General features: G+C 36.6%; 1 protein-coding gene across 1 annotated transcript in view; it reads left to right on the plus strand.

Moving 5' to 3' along the window:
• CAPZA3 (capping actin protein of muscle Z-line subunit alpha 3) overlaps positions 1-17,198 on the plus strand; it is a 38,782-nt gene extending 21,584 nt beyond the window's left edge. Inside the window, exon 2 of the mRNA XM_019834618.3 lies at positions 16,895-17,198. The gene's annotated coding sequence lies outside the window, so the exon portion shown is untranslated. The remainder of the gene's footprint in view (positions 1-16,894) is intronic.
• The last annotated feature ends 2,779 nt before the right edge of the window (positions 17,199-19,977 follow it).

Below are 19,977 nucleotides of genomic sequence, written 5' to 3' on the forward strand. Positions count from 1 at the left end.
TTTTAATTTTTTTTTACATTTATTTATTTTTGAGAGACAGAGTGAGACAAAGTGAGAGTGGGGGAGGGGCAGAGAGAGAGGGAGCCACAGAATCGGAAGCAGGCTCCAGGCTCTGAGCTGTCAGCACAGAGCCCAATGCGGGACTCGAACCCACAGACTGTGAGACCTGAGCCAAAGTCGGATGCTCAACCTACTGAGCCACTCAGGTGCCCCAATAATGTTATATTTTTTAAATTGTTATATATACAAAACATATAAATAAAAAAGAAAAGGGTATTAATTTTTAGACCTACTTTGAATTTTTTAAACCTAAAAATTGAAGAAAAAGAAAGAAGGTAAGTCTTTCTAAAGAAAGTCTAGTAGGAAACTGCCTGAGTGCTTTAATTTCCATTTTTAAAAATTAATCTTGCAACATTTTATACAAAATCTTATAATTGGTTCCACAGTTAATTAAAATTTCATTAGTGAGCAGATATGAAAAGCACAGCTTATTTGAAGTATTTATTATTCCTTCTCGGATTGTTAATGAGTTAAACCCTCAAGTGCATCTGTATTAAAGTCACCTTCCTGCTCATCTATCTACATTCTCAGAAAGTAATATGTGAAAACCAAGAGAGTTTCATATATTTGGTGCTATTATTTTTCCTGCCTAACTTGAGGATGTAAATTTATTCCATGGTACTTTCTGAAAAATTAACTACTGTTTCAGCTACCATAGTCTTTTCCAGTCCAGTTATTTTAATAATTAAGATTCTATTTGAAGTTCATTTTCATTTCAGCATATTATAATTTTTGTCAACATTTTTTTTCTTCATCAAAAGGTTGGTTTGGAGTCACGTCAACAATATTAACTGTCCTAATCTGTATACTCTTCACGAAATAAGATGCTATTTCATTCTCTGGAGTTTGGTTTGTATTTCATAATCTATTTAAAACAGATTTAAAATCACTGCTACAAATGTCATGTGATTTTGAAGACACTTGGGATATTTCTTAATTGCAAATGTCCTACTATGAAATTGATTAAATTATCTGTGAAGTAAAATGGAGACATACGGATAGTAGTAATAGTGAATATTATTAATATCTACTTCTATATTTGGAAAAGCATGAAAGCCTTCCTTATGGGTTTAAAATATTTCCTATTATGAAAATTTCTCATTTAATTTATTACAAGCCAATTAAAGAAAACTATTATGAGAATTAGAGCAGACTAATTACTGTAAATATACATTTTTCTCTTGCTGTAGCAAGGCGAATTTTTCCCACCTGAAGTGGGAATAAGATGTTTTCATGAGGGGTGTGAAATTTTGGGAATTCTCCTATCTTTCTACAACAAATAGCTATGTAGGCATCAAATCCTAAATTCATTTAGGGACAAATACAAAGATCAGAAAAGGGAAGGCTCTATATTAGAATGAACCACCCGAAGTTACTGATATTTGACCACCGTGGAGGCACAGAATTGGCAATTTCATAAACTTCAGCCTATAAAGTCAATGTTTATGTATTTATTTTGAGAGACACAGAGAGTGAGCAGGGGAGGGGCAGAGAGACAGGAAGAGAGAGAAAAGCCCAAGCAGGCTCCACACTGCCAGCACAGAGCCCCATGTGGGGCTGGAACTCACGAACTGTGAGATCATGACCTGAGCCTCTTGATGTTCATTTTTAATCTGATTTTCTGTGGTTTTAGACTATGTTCTCCATAAAGAAGTTCTGTGGCAGTGTCTACATTGTTATGGAAGAAGACTGACAGGTGCTAATGCCATGTGGACAGGAAACTTGTAGTTCTTTGTCATTGATTCAACCAGACAAGCTCTGTTTTTTATCTTTTTTTATATAATGGAGCTCCCAGTAAACATTGTTTATGAAGAAAGAGACCCACATTTCTAAAAAAAATTAAAAAACATTAAAAAATCACAGATAAACTCCAGTATTACAAAACAAGAGAGTGAAATGAGAGTATCATAAAAATACAGAGGTGATCTCATCCAACACCCTCAATTTTAAAGGACACTGAGGTCCTGAGAGATTAAGGGTTTTCCCAAGGACCACAGTGCTAGTCAATGGTAAACACACTACAGACCCAACTTATTTCAATTCAAGTCCAGTGTTCTCTTCAATATAGCATTTGACAATATTACTGCCTTATAATTATAACCCAACCCTTTCATTTTCTAGGCTGTATCTCTCTAGTTCCCTCATCTATGCTTTGTGACCTATGCTCTCCAGATACTCCCTCACCCTCATTTCTTCTGACATTCCAACTTGTCAAGTTTCCTACTAATGAAAGTTAGCCAGGTACCAGAGCATAACCTGATTTTGACCAATGCCAAGTACAGTGGGACCACGCCCCATTTGTTCCAGGCACTGCAGTTATATTTTTAGTCTAGCATTTCATTAGTCACTTTATGCTGGAAACGAAAGTGTCAGATGTTACTTTCCAGACCATCCCAAGTTTCTGCCACTTTAAGAATTAAAGAGGCAAAGACTATGAAATGTCACCTCAGAGCCCAGAAAAGAAAACCATAATGAGGGTGAAATGGAGCATCCTGGGTGAGAAATGGACTGTATCATCATAACAAAGCTCTGTAGGAAGTCCTAGTTATCCTGCAGTAAAGCACAGTCAATTCATGCAGCTTGAAAGATAGAAATAGCAGACCACTTTTTTAAAGGAAGGAAAAAAACAAAAAGCCCTGTTGTTTAGTACTGGTGATCCAGCGTCTTTATGGGGGAAAAAAAAGTACAATCTTCAACTAAGTGAACTAGTCTCAAAATGGGGGGAAACAGTTATAAAGTCCATTTTAAAGTCCGTGGGATATAGAGATGGGAAAAACGCTCTGACTACCCAAACTCACCTTTTGTGTGAATACATATTTTGTAAGGCCTAATGTCAAGATTTTAAATGTAAATCAAGGCTGGATCTGCCTTGTGTATTCTAAAGCACAAAATACTAATGACTTTGCATGGGACCATGCAGCTACTACAGAAAATTGAAGTAGAATGTATCCAAATTTCTCTCTCTTTTCAGCTCAGGGTCATGATCCCAGAGTCAGGGATCAAGCCCTACACCGCATCAGGCTCTGCACGGAGCATGGAGCCTGCTTAAAATTCTCTCTCTTCCCCTCTGTCCCTCTGTCCCCCTCTCACTCTCTCTCTCTCAAAAAATGAATAAACTTAAAAAAAAAAAAAGAATGTATCCAAATTTAAAATGAAACATAGAGCAACCACAAGAAGTGTCCAAGCAAGTAAATTTGCTCTCACAAAGGGACAAGGTTATTTTAAGACCTGAAGAACCTTGGGGCACCTGGTTGGCTCAGTCAGTTGAGCGTCCGGCTTCGGCTCAGGTCATGATCTCACGGTTTGTGAGTTCGAGCCCCGCATCAGGCTCTGTGCTGACAGCTCAGAGCCTGGAGCCTGCTTCAGATTCTGTATCTCCCTCTCTCTCCGCTCCTTCCCCCACTCATACTCAGAGAGAGTATATTATATATTATATTATATATTTTATATAATATATATTATATATTATATTTCTCAAAAATAAATAAACAGTAAAAAGTTAAAAAAAAAAAGTCCTGAAGAACCTAAACAATTTATCAATAAAGCTGAGGCACACTTACCAATGTACAGCACAGTATACATCAACAAGGAATTGAAATCACATTTCCCCCTGTGATTTGATAGTGTGATGATGTCTTTTAAATTTTAACTATGTCAATTTTTATCGCCAATTTGTGTGAAATTGTTACAATAACAAACCTTTTTTTTCTTCACCACCAAAAACGCCAGTGCCATTTGGATGAATATGCTTGCCTATCCCATTAATTGATAAATTAAAACCTCACAGATACTTGTGTCAGTTTCCACTTTTCTGTTTTCCTTTTCTTAAATCCTTACCATATATTTTTAAATATGTCACTTTAGGACATTGTCATAACTCTTCTTTGTCAAAAAGTTTCTTTGATGAAGAAAATAATCTAGTTATTTTCCCATAGGTTAACATCAGAATTTTTGCCAAGTTCCCCCCTAAAAATATATTTAATTTTTTTAATGTTTATTTATTTTCAGAGAGAGAGCACTTGTGCACAAGCAGGGGAGGGGCAGAGAGAAAGGGAGAAAGAGAATCCCAAGCAGGCTCTGCTCTGACATGGGGCTTGATCTCATGAACTGTGAGATCTCGATCTCATGAACTGTGAGATCATGACCTGAATGGAAATCAAGAGTTGGACTCTTAATCGACTGAGCCACACAGACACCCCTAAAAAATTATTTTTTAATTTGATCAAGAGTCTGTTAAACCTATCATTGAGTGTGAGGAAAATTATTAGTTGTTCTGACATTTGTGAGCTCTTATAATTTTCTAGACACTATGCTATGAGCTTTACAAAAATTTGTGACTTGATATACTCACAAGAACCCCTAGCAAGTATCATTATTATCCCTAATTTATAGATAGTGAAACTGAACTCAACAACTTTAGGCAGCTAGTAAGTGAAGGAGCCAGAATCCAAGCCTGGGCCAATTTCATTTCAAGTCCATGTTATTAGTTATCATGATATACTGCCTTCTCATCAAGTACTACAATATGTATATCTTTCCATCTATTCAAGAATCCTTATATATGCAGCAGTTAAATGTTATAGGCTTTTTTATATTTCTTTATATTTCTTAAGTTAATTCCTAATTTCATTCTTTGTTCTATTGCAATTATGAATGAAATTCCCGTTATTTCAGCTAAGTGGTCATTACATTGTTAATAATTTACAAAATTTTCTTAAATCCAATAACGTTAGTACGATTACTTAGTTCTAGGATATCTACACAAAAAATTATATCATCTACAAATAGTGATAATTTGTCTCATGCTTTCAACACTCTAGCTTTTACTGTTACATGTCCAATTGCATTGACCTTCTGTAATACTATTAAATAAAAAGTGCAAAAAATAATTTAATGGAAAGAGAAGGTCTTTTGATTAACCATTAAGAATGATGTAGCTTTGGGGAGCCTGGGTGGCTCAATGGGTTAAATGTCCGACTACCGCTCAGGTTGTGATCTCGCAATTCACAAGTTCGAGGATTCACGAGTTCGAGCCCCGAGTGGAGCTCTGTGCTGACAGCTCAGTTCCTGCAGCCTGCTTCAAATGCTGTGTCTCCCTCTCACTCTGCCCTTCCCCTGCTTGCGCTGTGTCTGTCTGTCTCTCTCTCTCAAAAATAAATAAACCTTAAAAACATTTAAAAAAAAATGATGTAGCTTTTAGTTTGAGACAATCTTTTATTAATTTTTTAAAGTATTAATTTCTTAATGATAGATACATTAGATTTTATTAACTTCTTTTTCAGTGTCTGTTAATTTATTTTTCCTTGTTTAATCTATTAATATGAAATAAATGCATTCATATCAAACTATCCTTGTGGTTTGATACAAACTACTTACTCACAGTGAGTGTTTTTCACCATGGTGGAGTATATGAATTTATTAACATTTAATTTAGAATTTTCTTTCTAATGAAAAGTGAGATTAGTTGGTAATTCTTTTGTGTACTATCTTTTTCAAGTTTTGGTATTGTATGTGATACTTCATTAAATGATTTGCTTATTGAATCAATCAGAATACCAGCCAAAAACAAACATCATATAGTTAAATTAAGATAATTCAAAAAAAGATTAATAAAATGACAAAGTACAGACAGGTGAGCAGTAAGTAGGGGGAAACAAGCGACTAACACACCTGGGTCTTAGAAAGGAACGGTCACCAGAACCTGGAATGAGAGAGTAACCTGAAAATGGTCACTTTGAGAAAACCTGTGATCGTCATTTGGGGCTCCTCAGAAACAGATCCAAGGGAATAAATAGTGCACCCTAGCTTTCTTCTTTCCTCCTGTCTCCTGCTGGGTTTCCAGTTTGTTTGGACCCAGTCCAAAAGCAAAGGGCAGGGTGACCTTTGATGTAGTATGGCTGGGCAGAGGGCAGAGTGGAGAAGGAAAGTGGATCCTAGGAGCACACAAAGGACAAACAGCCCACATGGGTTTTAAGGGCTCTGTGGTGAAGCATAGGCTACCGAAATGAGTTATTCCTTGAAAATTTAAATGGATGATTTTCAAAGACTTTGTGACTCTGGAGCCTATATTTTCAAATAATTGGCCGGTTTTTAAATTTCTTTCCTGATGATTACATTAGAAAGGTTTTCTACATCTTGAGTAAATTTTAATACTTTTTCTTCAGAAAGTTATTCATCATTGAAATGTATAAGTTGTGTGCTTTAATAAGTATGAAATCCCTTATGATTTCTATCTACTCTTCATTTATTGTCAAATCCTTTCTCATTTCAAACTGAGTTTGTAGATTCCTTTGTAGATTTTCCATTGATTTGGCTTATTTTTAAAAACTAGTTCTTGTATATATTTATCAATTTAACTGTAACTCTTCTAATTCTATCTTATTTTTAATGTTTTTACATATGTGTGTGTGTTTATATACATAAAACCTACTTTCACTTGGATTCCTTAAATTTCATTATTTTTCTTTTATTTCTGTCTTTTCAAATTGAATACTTGATTCATTTCTTTTCCTCTTTTTTTTTTAATTTTCAAAACACATCAAAGTGTTTACTTCTGAGTATACCTCTGGCCAAATCACACAAGCTTTGATATGACATATTTCTTTTCTTTGTTAAGCTGTTGAATTGTTGAATTTTTATTTGCTCTTTGTCCTATGGTAGTTTGTGGGGATGTTTTATATATTTATTTATTTTTATTTTAGAGAGAGAGAGCATACCAGCTAGGGAGAGGGGCAGAGGGGGAGAGAGAGACAGAGACAGAGACAGAGACAGAGACAGACAGAAAGAGAGTGAATTCAAAGCAGGGTCCACACTCAACAGAGAGTCCAACACAGGGCTTGATCCCATGACCCCGGGATCATGACCCGAACTGAAATCAAGAATCGGATGCTTAACCGACTGAGCCACCCAGATGCCCCTGGGGATGTTTTAAATAATAAAGAATTTTTATTAAAATTGTTATTAAGTTTTATTTTAGGTAACCAAGGAATATGGCCTATATGGTCCCTACCTTCCATGAGGTAACCATTCTACTGCACTTAATATTTATCATTTTCATTTTTAAAAATTTCATGGTGTATATTCTGTGTCTGCTAACAAAATATATTACTTTCTTTTAAATTTATATAAATGATATGATACCGTATCCTTTTTATCCTTGCTTCTTTTTAGCGAAATTTTATATTTTTCAGATCCATTCATGGTTGCAAATAACCATAAGTTATTAATTTAGAGTGCTATAGAACTTTATACTACATGTATGATCCACAGTTCATGCATCTGTTCTTCTGGAGATGGACAGTTATATTCTCTTCAATTTTTCCAAGTATAAACAGTGTTGTGTAGCTCTCCTTATGCACATGAAGAAGAATTTTCATAGGGTACTTAGGTTATGCACATCTTCAATTTGGAAAGATATTACAAATTATGTTCCAAATTGATTGTAACAATCTCTGAATACTTTTTTTAACGTATTTTTTTTAATCTACATCCAAATTAGTTGGCATATAGTGAAACAATGATTTCAGGAGTAGATTCCTTAATGTCCCTTACCCATTTAGCCCAAGCCCCTCCCTCAACCCCTCCAGGAACCCTCTGTTTGTTCTCCATATTTAAGAGTTGAGTACTTTTTACCTTAGAAATGTACTGAGTTTTTTTTCCTCCCCCCCCCCCAAAAAAAGAGGTTAGAGTGGGAGAGAGCCAAAGCATAAGAGACTCTTAAAAACTGAGAACAAACTGAAGGCTGATGGGGGGTGGGAGGGAGGGGAGGGTGGGTGATGGGTATTGAGGAGGGCATCTGTTGGGATGAGCACTGAGTGTTGTATGGAAACCAATTTGACAATAAGTTTCATATATTTAAAAGAAAAAGAAATGTACTGAGTTTTTGAGGTAAGATTTCATGTTAATAAATGCTCCTTTAACACTTGAAAAATATGTAACCTATACAATAAACCAGAATGATATGTTATTAAATTTCAGAGAAGCGTTTTAGTGTAGTACTTACATGAGTAGGTTCTGACTCCAGAATTTCAAGGTTCAAAGTCCAGCTTCTCCACATTCAAATTTTATGCCATGGGCAATTGAAGCTCTCAGCAGCTTAATTTTTCTGTCTGTAACTGGGGACAAGAGTAATACTTATGTACATGGTTATGGTGAGGGTGAAATGAGCTAATGAAGAAAGTGCTTAAAACAGTGACTGGCACATGGTTAGTACTCGACAAATATCAGCTTTATCATTATTATTATCATATCAAATTTACAAGGATCAGAAAGAGTGATGTAGATCAAGAGTAGGAACTCCTACTTTTTTAAAAAAGGGAGTGAAATTTTATTGCTTTGTTGTTGAATGTGGTAGTTAATTTAATACACGTCATGCAGGGGCACCTGGGTGGGTCAATAGGTTAAGTGTCCAACTTTGGCTCAGGTCATGATCTCATGGCTCATGAGTTGGGGGCCCCATGTCAGGCTCTGTGCTGACAGCTCAGAGCCTGGAGCCCACTTAGGATTCTGTGTCCCCCTCTCTTTCCCTGCCCCTCCCTTGCCCATGCTCTGTCTCTCCAGCTCTCAAAAATAAACATTAAAAAAAACTTAAACTAATGCAGGTCATGCAAAACTTTATGGGATTTACTAGCAAGAACAAACTCAATTGTTTCTCTTTAGGATTTCTTGAGACAATAATAGCAGAATAATGAAGGAAATAATGAACAGAATGCATGAAATAGGTGTACTGAAACCAAAGCAAACTAAACAATTATGATATTTAATGTAAATGGAAATTTTGGAGATAGGGATTGTATATTCTAATATTGATATCTTACCTTGAAATCTCCCATATCAGTGTGAAACAAAATACAGTGTTTGAAAAGTTTGATGTCCACTGAGATATCATGTAAATGAAAATAGAAAGCAAAGAGTGGCATCATTAAATTTTAATTTGTGAATAGATAATGAATAATGCAATCAAAAGAAGCAAAAAATAAGTAAGTAAGCTAAATTTTCTTGTAAAACAAAACTAGCCTTAATTAAAATTAAAAATAACCTTAACAGGCTGTGGCTTATACGAGGGACACACACATCCAATACTAGTAACTTAGAAGATAGGGCATAGACCCTGTCCTACTCCTTCATGAATACAGAGCAGTTTATTACCATTTTATCTGTGTAGGCATTGCAATGAAACAGTAATAGACACAAAAGCAACAAAAGACATAGCGAATCTTATTTCAGGTGCCTATCTTGCAAAGATACTGAAACTTGACTGCACAGAGATGGCTACCAAAGTAGGATATGAGGCAGCACTCTCTCATTTGGGAGTACAGTTTCTTGAATGTATTAGTGTCTTATTGCTGCTATAACAAATCACCATAAACCTAAGACTTAAAAAGACATACATTTATTATCTTGCAGTTCTAGAGGTCAGAAGTCTAAAATGGGTTGGCAGAGATGTGTTCTTTCTAAAGGATCTATGGCAGAATCTATCTCTTTGCTTTTCCCAGTTTCTAGAGTCTGCCTGCATTCCTTGGGCCATGGCTCCATATCATTGACTCTATAATCAAATCCCCTTCTATGGCTTTGATCCTCCTGTTTCCCTCTTATAAGGACCCTCATGATTACACTGTGCCTACCAGGATAATTCAGGATAATTTCCTCATTTGAAAACTTAATCACATCTGCAAAGTCCTTTTTGCCATGTAATATAATAGATACACAGTTTTTAGGGATTAGGACACACACTGAGTTCCTAAAGTCCTTCTGTTCCACTCAAGGTGGGAGATACTAGAGTATGTTAATGAGAATAATCTAGTAAAAAAGAAAAAATGATGATGCCAGAGAAAGAAGACAAGACAGTAAAATCCTTAAGAAATTAAAGGAAAGGGGCACCTGGATAGTTCAGTTGGTTGAGCATCTGACTCTTGATTTTGGCTCAGGTCATGATCCCAGGGTTGGGGGGTTGAGCCCTGTGTCAAGCTCCATGCTGAGCATGGAGCCTGCTTAAGATTCTCTCTCTCTCTCTCTCTCTCTCTCTCTCTCTCTCTCTCTCTGTCTGCCCCTCTCCCCTGCTTGTGCTCTCTCTCTCTCTCTCAAATAAAAAAATTTTAAAAAAGAAAGAAAGAAAGAAATGAAAGAAAAGGAGAGGAGAGGAGAGGAAAGGAAAGGAAAGGAAAGGGCACACAAGTATGCTTATTCCATTTTAGTAGTACTTGGCACAGTTTAAGGGCTTGGTAAACGTTTGCAAATGCATGCTATTTTGAAGACCCAAGTATTTATTTAGAAAACGCCAAAAGGCAGAGATTTGTGTTACATTTGCACTACTCATAGCAAAATTAAACAAAAGCAAAGTTATCTAGTAATAAGTTAAAAATACTACTTCAGAATCCTACTTAAAAGAGAGATATGAAAATATTTGAACAATAAAAATATAAACAAAACACATCAAAATTTGTAAGATATTACCAAAGAAATATAAAAGAAAGTATACCTTTCTGAATATATATAACTGATACCATCCTAAGATGGGAAAGAAACAAATTAAACCAAATAAAGTTGGAAACAGAAATGATACAACTAAGAGTGGAAACAAGCATGCTTGGGGGAGAGGAGACAAAAATCAGTCAAAAATGAGCACCAGAAACAGTAATTAGCTGGGAATAAGGAGTTAAAGCAACTGGCCTTCAATCATTCATTTCCTTCAAGAGGTGGAAAGACCCCCAGAGAAAAAGGCCAATGACTACCTTGTCACCCAGACCTCCAGGTAAAGAGACTAGAAATATTTGTTAGGAAGAACAGTACTTATTTATGGAATGCCTTTAACAGGAAGCCTCAAGCTAAAGATTATTTAAAGCAAATAGAATCCAAGATGTAAGGGGTGTGATTCCTCAGAGAATGCCACTTGAGCTCTTCACCCAGGATATAAAATACAGGTGTTTCATAACTAAAACACTTTCACTGTGGCATTCCTCCAGTCAACCTCACATAGAGAGCTCTCTATTCCAGATCAGAGGAGCATATTTGAAACAGGAAGGACCTCTCTCTGTTGCATCTGAACCTTTTGACTGACTGTATCCTTGATCTTATTTGGTGAAATGTGTTACTAGGTAAGATTTCTGATTCATGTGAGTCTGATTTTTCAAGCCAATCTTGGACATTGGTAACTCATTAATCAACTGAAAAGCTTAACATCAATGATCAACTATTGGCTCAATTCAAAAAAATATTTAATAAATTTTATTTTAAAAAATCTTTTAAATTGTGACAATAATCTCAACTATAACATTCATCCTGCTAGAAACCAAAGTAGCATAGATAGCTATTTATAAAAAAGAATATAGTTATCAAATGGCCATTCCTTAAAGATCCACATTAATAAAATCAATGAGAAAAAATATAAAAAGTCATTATATAATGTGTATTTCATTGTCACAAATTCATTGTAAAACTTTGTAAAAATATCAAAGAATACTATATAGATAACAACTGTCCAAAATATTTAAAATTAAAACATAGTGCAAACAAGTCTATGAAGCAAAAACTGTTTGGATTCCAAAACCTAAAAAAGAAATACCACAGAAGGCCTATTAGACTAATTTCAATTACAGAATGATATACAAGCATCCAAATATTATAAAAACTGCCAGTGATTTATCCCAATATTTTAAACTGATGCAGCATGAAGGAAATAATTAATGTGACTCATCACATTAATAAGGGGGAAAAAACTAAAATCTTCTAAGCTTCTCAGTAAATGCCAAGAATGCATTTGACAAAATCCAATATTTGTTCTGAATTTTAAGTCTAAGACTAATGTCATTGGGAATTTCTTAACAGACCATCAAATATGTCTATTTCAAGTCATGTGTTTATATATTTAATACAAATTCATTGGAGTCGTTCCTTTTTAAAAAAATAACAATGAATATCCCCCCTTTTAGCACTTCTGCTTAATATATGAATAATACTTGCAATTCACATATTAATATTATTGGCAATTACTATTCAAGCAGAAAAAGAAATAGGGATACAAACATAAGAATGAAGATATGATTGAACTGTATTTGCAGATGGCACGAATATGCATCTGGAAAGAAAAAAAGAATAAAATTATTACTAGAGACAATAATCCAGCAAGACTCCAGACTGTACGATAAACCAACTAAACTTAATTGCCTCTCTTTATAAAAATGATACCTGATTAGAATGATTTAGAAACAGAATTAATTTTACTAATAATAGAGGTCAAGATATTTAAGTGCCAGAATATTCATTTAATTTAGGTCATAAGGGTTTGGGGGTTCTTAATAGCATAATAGAATAAGCAATATATTAGAATTCTAGGTGGGGGAAGTTAAATATAGGAAAGATATCAGTATGTCTGGAGTTGTCATAGATAATAAATTAATGGTAATAATAAATAGCATTTATTGCTTACTGTGTGGCAGTTATTATGGAAAGGACTTTAGTTGCATTTTCTGCTTAATCACTAATCCTATGAGCTAAATTCTATTCCAACCTCTTTACAGTCAAGGAAATGGAAGGTAAGAGAAGTATTTGTCTATGTAGTAAGTGACAAAGGCTGGACTCAAATGAGTATGCAGGATACTTCGGACAAATTGAAAAATTGTTAGTGAAGTTAATTGAGAAGAATAGGCAAAAAGTAGCAGTGCATTTTTTCTCTTAAAGACATTAAAAACACTGAACTCCTTGTACCAGATTTTTTAAAACTTCCCAGTGATAATTACATATTTGTATTTTTTGAGGCTAGCTACAAGTGGTGTGTTTGATTAAAAATTAAAATAAAGAAGTAATTTGTTAACATATAATTAGAATATGAGTTTCTGCCAAGTATCTAAATTGCTCTGGGCACTGAGCCCATTTCAGACCCATGTTGTCCACAACCTCTAACTGGCAGGTAGTCTGGGCCTCACAGGTGTGCCCACGGTGCAGGGCAAGGCACCGGATGAGGCCACGGCCATGCCCAGCTCAGTGCTGCTCTCTGCCAGGCCCTAGAGCTCACCACATCCTGGGGGTGGCCAGGGGAGGAAGCCTCAAGAACACATTTCCAACTTGGAGTTCTCTGCCAAAACTTCACACTTGCCTGAATCAATGTGTCTCATTAAAATGATTAATAATTCCTGGGGCACCCTGGTGGCTCAGTCAGTTAAGCGTCTGACTTCAGCTCAGGTCATGATCTCAAGGTTCATAAGTTTGAGCCCCGCATCAGGCTCCCTGCTGTTAGCATGGAGCCCGCTTTGGATCCTTCGCTCCCCTCTCTCTGACCCTCCCCCGGCTCATATGCTTGGTGCTCTCTCTCTCTCTCTTCAAAATAAATAAACATTTTTTTTTAAAGAAGTCTTTAATTTTTTTTAATGTTTATTTATTTTTGACAAAGAGAGAGCGAGAGAGAGCAAGAGTGGGGGAGGGTCAGAGAGAGAGGGAGACACAGAATCTGAAACAGGCTCCAGGCTCTGAGCTGTCAGCACAGAGCCCGACGCGGGGCTCGAACTCACGGACTGTGAGCTCATGATCTAAGCTGAAGTCAGACACTCAACCGACTGAGCCACCCAGGCGCCCCATAAATAAACATTTTTTAAAATGATTAATATTTCCTGTGCTTTTTCTTTCAATTCTTTGGGCTGTATTTCATTTTATGAGTCTACAAAGCAGAATTATTCCCATATATCCTGGTTTATGCTGATTTGACCCTGTTTTATGATCTAATTTCTTATGCTTAAGGTACTCATTTCTACTTCCTCTAAACCTCTTGATTTTTTCAAAATTTTATTTGCTCAATCATTTTTTAATAAATACTTTTATATGTTGATTTTGCCTTTCTTTAACCTAATCTGTGTTTGTGAACAAAGATTTGTTTATCCCATTTTTTTTAATGTTCTTAACATTCTCACTCTCCAGTATTAGCCTGCTCCTTACTTCTAACTTTGTGAAATCTCAAATTATTCATAATTCATCTATTCCATTTTGTAAATGGCTCTTTAACTTTTGGTCATGATATGTATTCATAAATGTTTTTTCAGTATTATGTGTTTCTAACAATTCTTGATTTTTCTTCCTTTTAAAGTGGTGGAAGGCAGAGAGAGGGAGGAGAGAGAATCCCAAGCAGGCTCTGAACTGTCAGCACAGAGCCCAACGTGGGGCTCTAACCCATGAACTGTGAGATCATGGCTTGCGCTGATATCAAGAGTTTGACGCTTAACTGAATGAGCCACCCAGGCGCCCCTCCTGTGTACCTTTCTGTGGCCATCCCCACACTCACCCCAAGCCTTAACCTTGGGCAGGTTAATAATCCTAGCCAGGTGATAAAAATCCTCCCCATCTATACATCACACTCTCCTGTGATCAGTGTGATCTTCTTAAATATATTTATCATCCATTATTTTCATGAGAAACTATGTATTCTAAAACCCATGGTTGCTAACATCTATTGATTTAGGGCAAGCCACACCACATTTATGGTGCAGGATAGGCAGGGCATTGGTCAGAGGTTAAATCATTACAGGTGCGATCTGACTTTGGCAGTGGGACCAGCTAATGTTGAACTTCCAGCCAGCATTCACACATGAATGTTAACATTTCTGAGTCTGAGACCCTGCTTCTAACACTTCTCACCTGTCATTTATTATTATTATTATTATTATTGATATATACTTGACATATAATATTATGTTAGTTTTAGGTGTACAACATAACAATTCTATATTTGTAACTGTATTTCAAGATGATCACCACAATAATCGTTAGCAGCCATTGTCAGTTACAATTTTTTTTATCTCATGATGAGAACTTTTAAGATTGACCCCCTTACCATATTTCTATCTTTCGTTTCTCTACCTTTTTCTCCCCTGGCTCTAGGATTCTCCCAGTACGTGGGGCCTGCTCACATCCTTCCCTTGTAATGGGGGACAAGTTGATGCTGGCTGGACCTGAGGCTTCCTCTAAATTGAGATACAGTTAGTCTCTGCTAGTCCCTCTTATTATCACTAAAAACCTCTGCCCCAACTTCTAACTTACCGGAATCCTAAGAGAAAGGGAAGTCTACTTAAACTCTTTGATAATGGATCCTGTATACAGCATCATGACTTCTCCGATTCTTTGTTTTCTCAAGTTGAAGAGGATGATATTCTGGATTGATTAGAATTCCAAAGGGTAACAAAATCAATCTTCGGAACTCACGTCTCAGAGTTGATTCTCCCAATGTCATGCTGTTTTACCCTTCTGTTTGTTCCTTTAGGAGGGCCTAATCAAATGGAAACTTTCACCTTTGATGGAATTATCCTATGTAAGAGACTTAATGTTCTGGTTATTTATTGCTCTGTAACAAATTACCCCCAAAACTTAGCAGCTTAAAGCAATAACCAATTTATTATGTTTTATAATTCTGTGAGTCAGTGCTTTGGGCAGGATTCCACTGGTGATTCTCCTGCTCCATATGGCACTACTGAGGTCATCTGTTAGTATTCAGCTGTGCCAGAGAGTCCAAAACAGCTTCTCTTACACTTCAAGAATGTCAGCAGACATGGCTGGAAAGCTGAACTCAGTGAGGACTGTCAACCAGGTCACCTACATGTAGCCTTTCCAGCATATCTGGGGTAGTCCTAAGTTTTCCATGGTGGCTGAGAGTTCTTAAAGAGAGTGTTCTCAAAGAAAGGAAGTGAAAGCTGACATTTTGTTGGCCTTGGGTAGACACTGGTGAGGGTCACTTCTGCCATATTCTATTGCTCAAAGCAGCCAAAGATCCACTCAGACTCAAGTGGAGGGGAAGTAGGCTTGTGGTCCTCCTACTATAGGCAGTATAATTGACCAAGGGGCCCAGGTACTGCACCTTGGAGTCCACATAGTGAATGAGTATGGTGGACATAAGGCAGACCCATTCCTGAAAGACATAAGACTCCTTTGTCAGTAAACTATGGACCAAGGACTCCCCAACAACTCTGCCAAAAGTTCCTTGGATACACAACAATCTGGAATGCATTCACCTTTCTCTCCCTCCCTTCTTCACTCAGTCAGACTTGCACTGGTGTCTGTATGTCTCTCCCAGCCTCTCCTGTCTCTGTCCCTGTTTCCTTTCACAAAGCCATTGTCTCTGATAACATTCTTGCACATTTAATGTTACCTTGGTTGTTAGTTCTCAAGGACTCATGCTAACATAAAATTTTACCTCCCAGTAGGAAGAGGGTTAAGGAATTTGTGGCTATCTTCAATCACATCATTTCTTATTCCATGCTCTATCCCTGGAACCTTCTCAAAGTACCAAATTTCACCTACAGTGCATAAATACTGGCCTATATATCAGACCTTGCCCCACTCCCACCCCCAGCCACAGCCGCTTGAACCCCAGATCAACTCCCAATTCAGGCAACCCAATGCTGAGCTGAAGCAATCAGAGTGTCTTTCTTAAGAATTAACATTCAGTCAGTTAGCGATAGGCAGCTGCCGGAACCACAGCCCCAGAAGCCAGAGTCAGCACCATAACAAACCAAAACTACAGAGGAGCCCAAACCAAAAGCCTTGTAGAAGAAGCAAGTTTAGAGAGAAGAAAATAAGACACACATGCAGAAAGAAGAGGCAAACTGATAGACATTCCACAAATACCGGATGTACTTCCAATTTCCGTGAGGCACTGGTATACATCGTACAAAGGAGTTCTGTGAAAACCCATTGAATTGTTTCCCCCCAAAATCCATATGTTGAAATCCGAAGCCCCAATACCTCAGAATGTGACCTTATTTGGAAGTAGGATCATTGAAGATGTAATTGTGTAAGACGAGATCATACTGAAGTAGGGTAGGCCCTTATTCCAATATGATTGTGTCCTTATAAACAGGGGGAGTTTGGACCCAGACACAACCACACAGGGACAACACCATGCAAAGGTAAAGGAAGAGATGATGCTTCTACAGGCCAAGGAATACCAAAGATTTTCAGCCAACCGCCAGAAGCTAGGGGAGATTCTGGAAGAGATTCTCCCTCAGAGCCTTTAGAATATACCAACTGTACCAACAACTTGATCTCAGACTTCTGGCCTCCAGACTGTGCAACCATAAATTCCTATTGTTTAGACCATTTGGTTCATGACAGCCTGGAAAACTGATATAACCCCTGTTATAATAAAACCCGTTTCCATTTGAGCTAATTTGACTGGTTTTCTGTTCCTTGCAAAGAAAAAAAAAAAAAGATATGAATCAAAAGACCTGACTTCTATCACCTGGGCTCTGAACACAGAGAACACCCTCTGGCAGAGCCAGGATTCTTCTCAGAAAATTATTCTGAATCTCCTCCAGGACAAAGACAAATGAATGAGCAGAGTTTAAAAGTTCTCTTCTAAAGAGTATGTCAAAATAGTTTTAGCCTGAAAAACTTTAAAGGCAGATAAAACCAGAATTTCGCCTTGACAAAACAAAACAAACTCTAAATTAGGCAACCTTGGTATAGGTAGCTTTGGGTGACGCTATTTCCTCATATCCCTTCCAGGATAAACTATCAGCCAAAAATAGAGTAAGCACTCATTTTTATATGGGATCGCTATTCATAGCACAGTTAAGAAGCAGGGAATAGATATGAAAAATTTTTTGTTTTAGAAGAGAGGATTAGGAGTCCTCTCACAGCAATAATTAACTAGCAAGATCATGCTGTCAGCACGTTAAACAAAAATTATCTTTCTATCTCCCACAGCAAGCATGTGCATCCAGCTCACTCCAAAGTGGCTCTGAAAGATGAAAATATGAATTTAAAACAGGGAGGGGGCAGAGAAGGAATGAGAAGCAGGTACAACTTAACCACACATTAGCACTTCTAACTCCTCTGTCTGGGAGTAGTCATTAACCACCCTAAATTCCATGAGTCTAATGACTCCGAATGAGCGTCTATAAAAGCCACAAATTATCTAATATTGCCCCTGAGTTACTAGGTGTGGAGTAGCCATATATAAAACCTGACTCTTACATATAAAATATTGGCCTGAAAATCCCAGGCTTCCAAGGAAGTGGCAGACTAGGGAGGAATATACTACAAATTAATAAAATTATAATTTGGAGACACTAGCAAATGGCCTTTTTAAATATGGAGTACTCCAAAGTGCAGCTTCCATAGGAGAAAAAAAAATTTTTAAGTTTATTTATTTTGAGAAAGAGGGAGTGAGAGTGAGTGGGGGAGGGACAGAGAGAGAGAGAGAGAGAGAGAGAGAGAGAGAGAATCTCAAGCAGAGACTCCCTACTGTCAGCACAGAGCCTGATGTGGGGCTTTAAACTCATAAACCATGAGATCATGACCTGAGCTGAAATCAAGAGTCTGTCACTTAACCGACACCCAGACACCTCCAGAGGAGAAAATTTTTGTTTTGACTTCAAACATGCTGATTGGGTTTCAAAAGATAAGCCTTCCTAAGCACTGACCTTTATGATACAATTTTAATATTGTGTTTGTTAAAGACCAGGGCTTTCACTTAGCATCACACCCTCCAGTTCCATCCATGTTGCTACAAAGGGCCATATTTCATTCTTTCTCATTGCCACGTAGTACTCCATTGTGTATATAAACCACAAGTTCTTTACCCGTTCATCAGTTGATGGACATTTAGGCTCTTTCCACAATTTGGCTATTGTTGACAGTGCAGCTATAAACATTGGGGTTCAAGTGCCCCTATGCATCAGTACTCCTGTATCCCTTGGGTAAATTCCTAGCAGTGCTAAGTGAAATAAGCCATACAGAGAAAAACAGATACCATATGTTTTCACTCTTATGTGGATCCTGAGAAACTTAACAGAAACCCATGGGGGATGGGAAGAAAAAAAAAAAAAAAAAGAGGTTAGAGTGGGAGAGAGCCAAAGCATAAGAGACTCTTAAAAACTGAAAACAAACTGAGGGTTGATGGGAGGTGGGAAGGAGGGGAGGGTAGGTGATGGGTATTTAAGAGGGCATCTTTTGGGATGAGCACTGGGTGTTGTATGGAAACCAATTTGACAATAAATTTCATATATTAAAAAAACAATTAACACGAGAAAAAAATAAATTTAAATATTTAAATAAATAAATAAATAAATAAATAAATAAATAAAGACCAGGGCTTTGTTGTTTGTTTACAATAAACAATTGTAAGCCTTTTTTTTTTTCTTTCCAGAAAGAAAAAAAATTTTGACTGATGACTAGTCAGGCAGGTATCTGTAAATCTCAGGGAAATTTCCCAAGTGCCATGGCTTTCCAAGTAGAGATTTGTTTCTCCAAGTCTGAATCTTCTACTTCACCAAGTTGACTGTTATTTCATGGAGACTCGTCATCTTAATACTGTGTCTTCTCATCCATGAATGTGATATATGTCTCCGCTTTAGTTAAGTTTCTTTAATGTCACTCAAACATTTCATAGTTTCTGTGCATGGGCTGGCAACTCTCTTGTCACACTTATCCCTAAGTATTTTACTGCTTTAATATGTTATTATGAATTCTATTTTTAATTTCATTTTTCAATTGTCTGTTGATAGCACATAGAAATATTATGTACTTACATATATTGACCTATTAGACTACAGCTGTGCCAAATTCACTTATTCATTCTAGCAGTTCTTTGTTAGATTCCCTAGGATTTTCTCCATTAAAAAAAAATGTTATTTGAGAATAAGTAATTTTGATTCTTTGTTTCCAGACTTGAACCTTTTATTTCCTTTTCTTGCCTTATTGTCCTAGTTAGCCTTCCAGTACAATGTTGAATAGAACTAATTACAGCAGAAATCTTTATCCCATTCTTGATCTTAAGGGGACAGCATCCAGTCTTTCACAATTAAATATCATGTTAGCTGTAGGCTTTTCATATATATCCAACAGATCTTTTTAAAATAAAAATTAGATCAAGTTATTCATTTGACCAACATCCTCCAGTGGTTTCCCAAATCATTTAAAATAACTTCCTAAATCCTT

The sequence above is a fragment of the Felis catus genome, chromosome B4 (assembly GCF_018350175.1).
Source record: "Felis catus isolate Fca126 chromosome B4, F.catus_Fca126_mat1.0, whole genome shotgun sequence".
Taxonomy (NCBI): Eukaryota; Metazoa; Chordata; class Mammalia; order Carnivora; family Felidae; genus Felis; species Felis catus.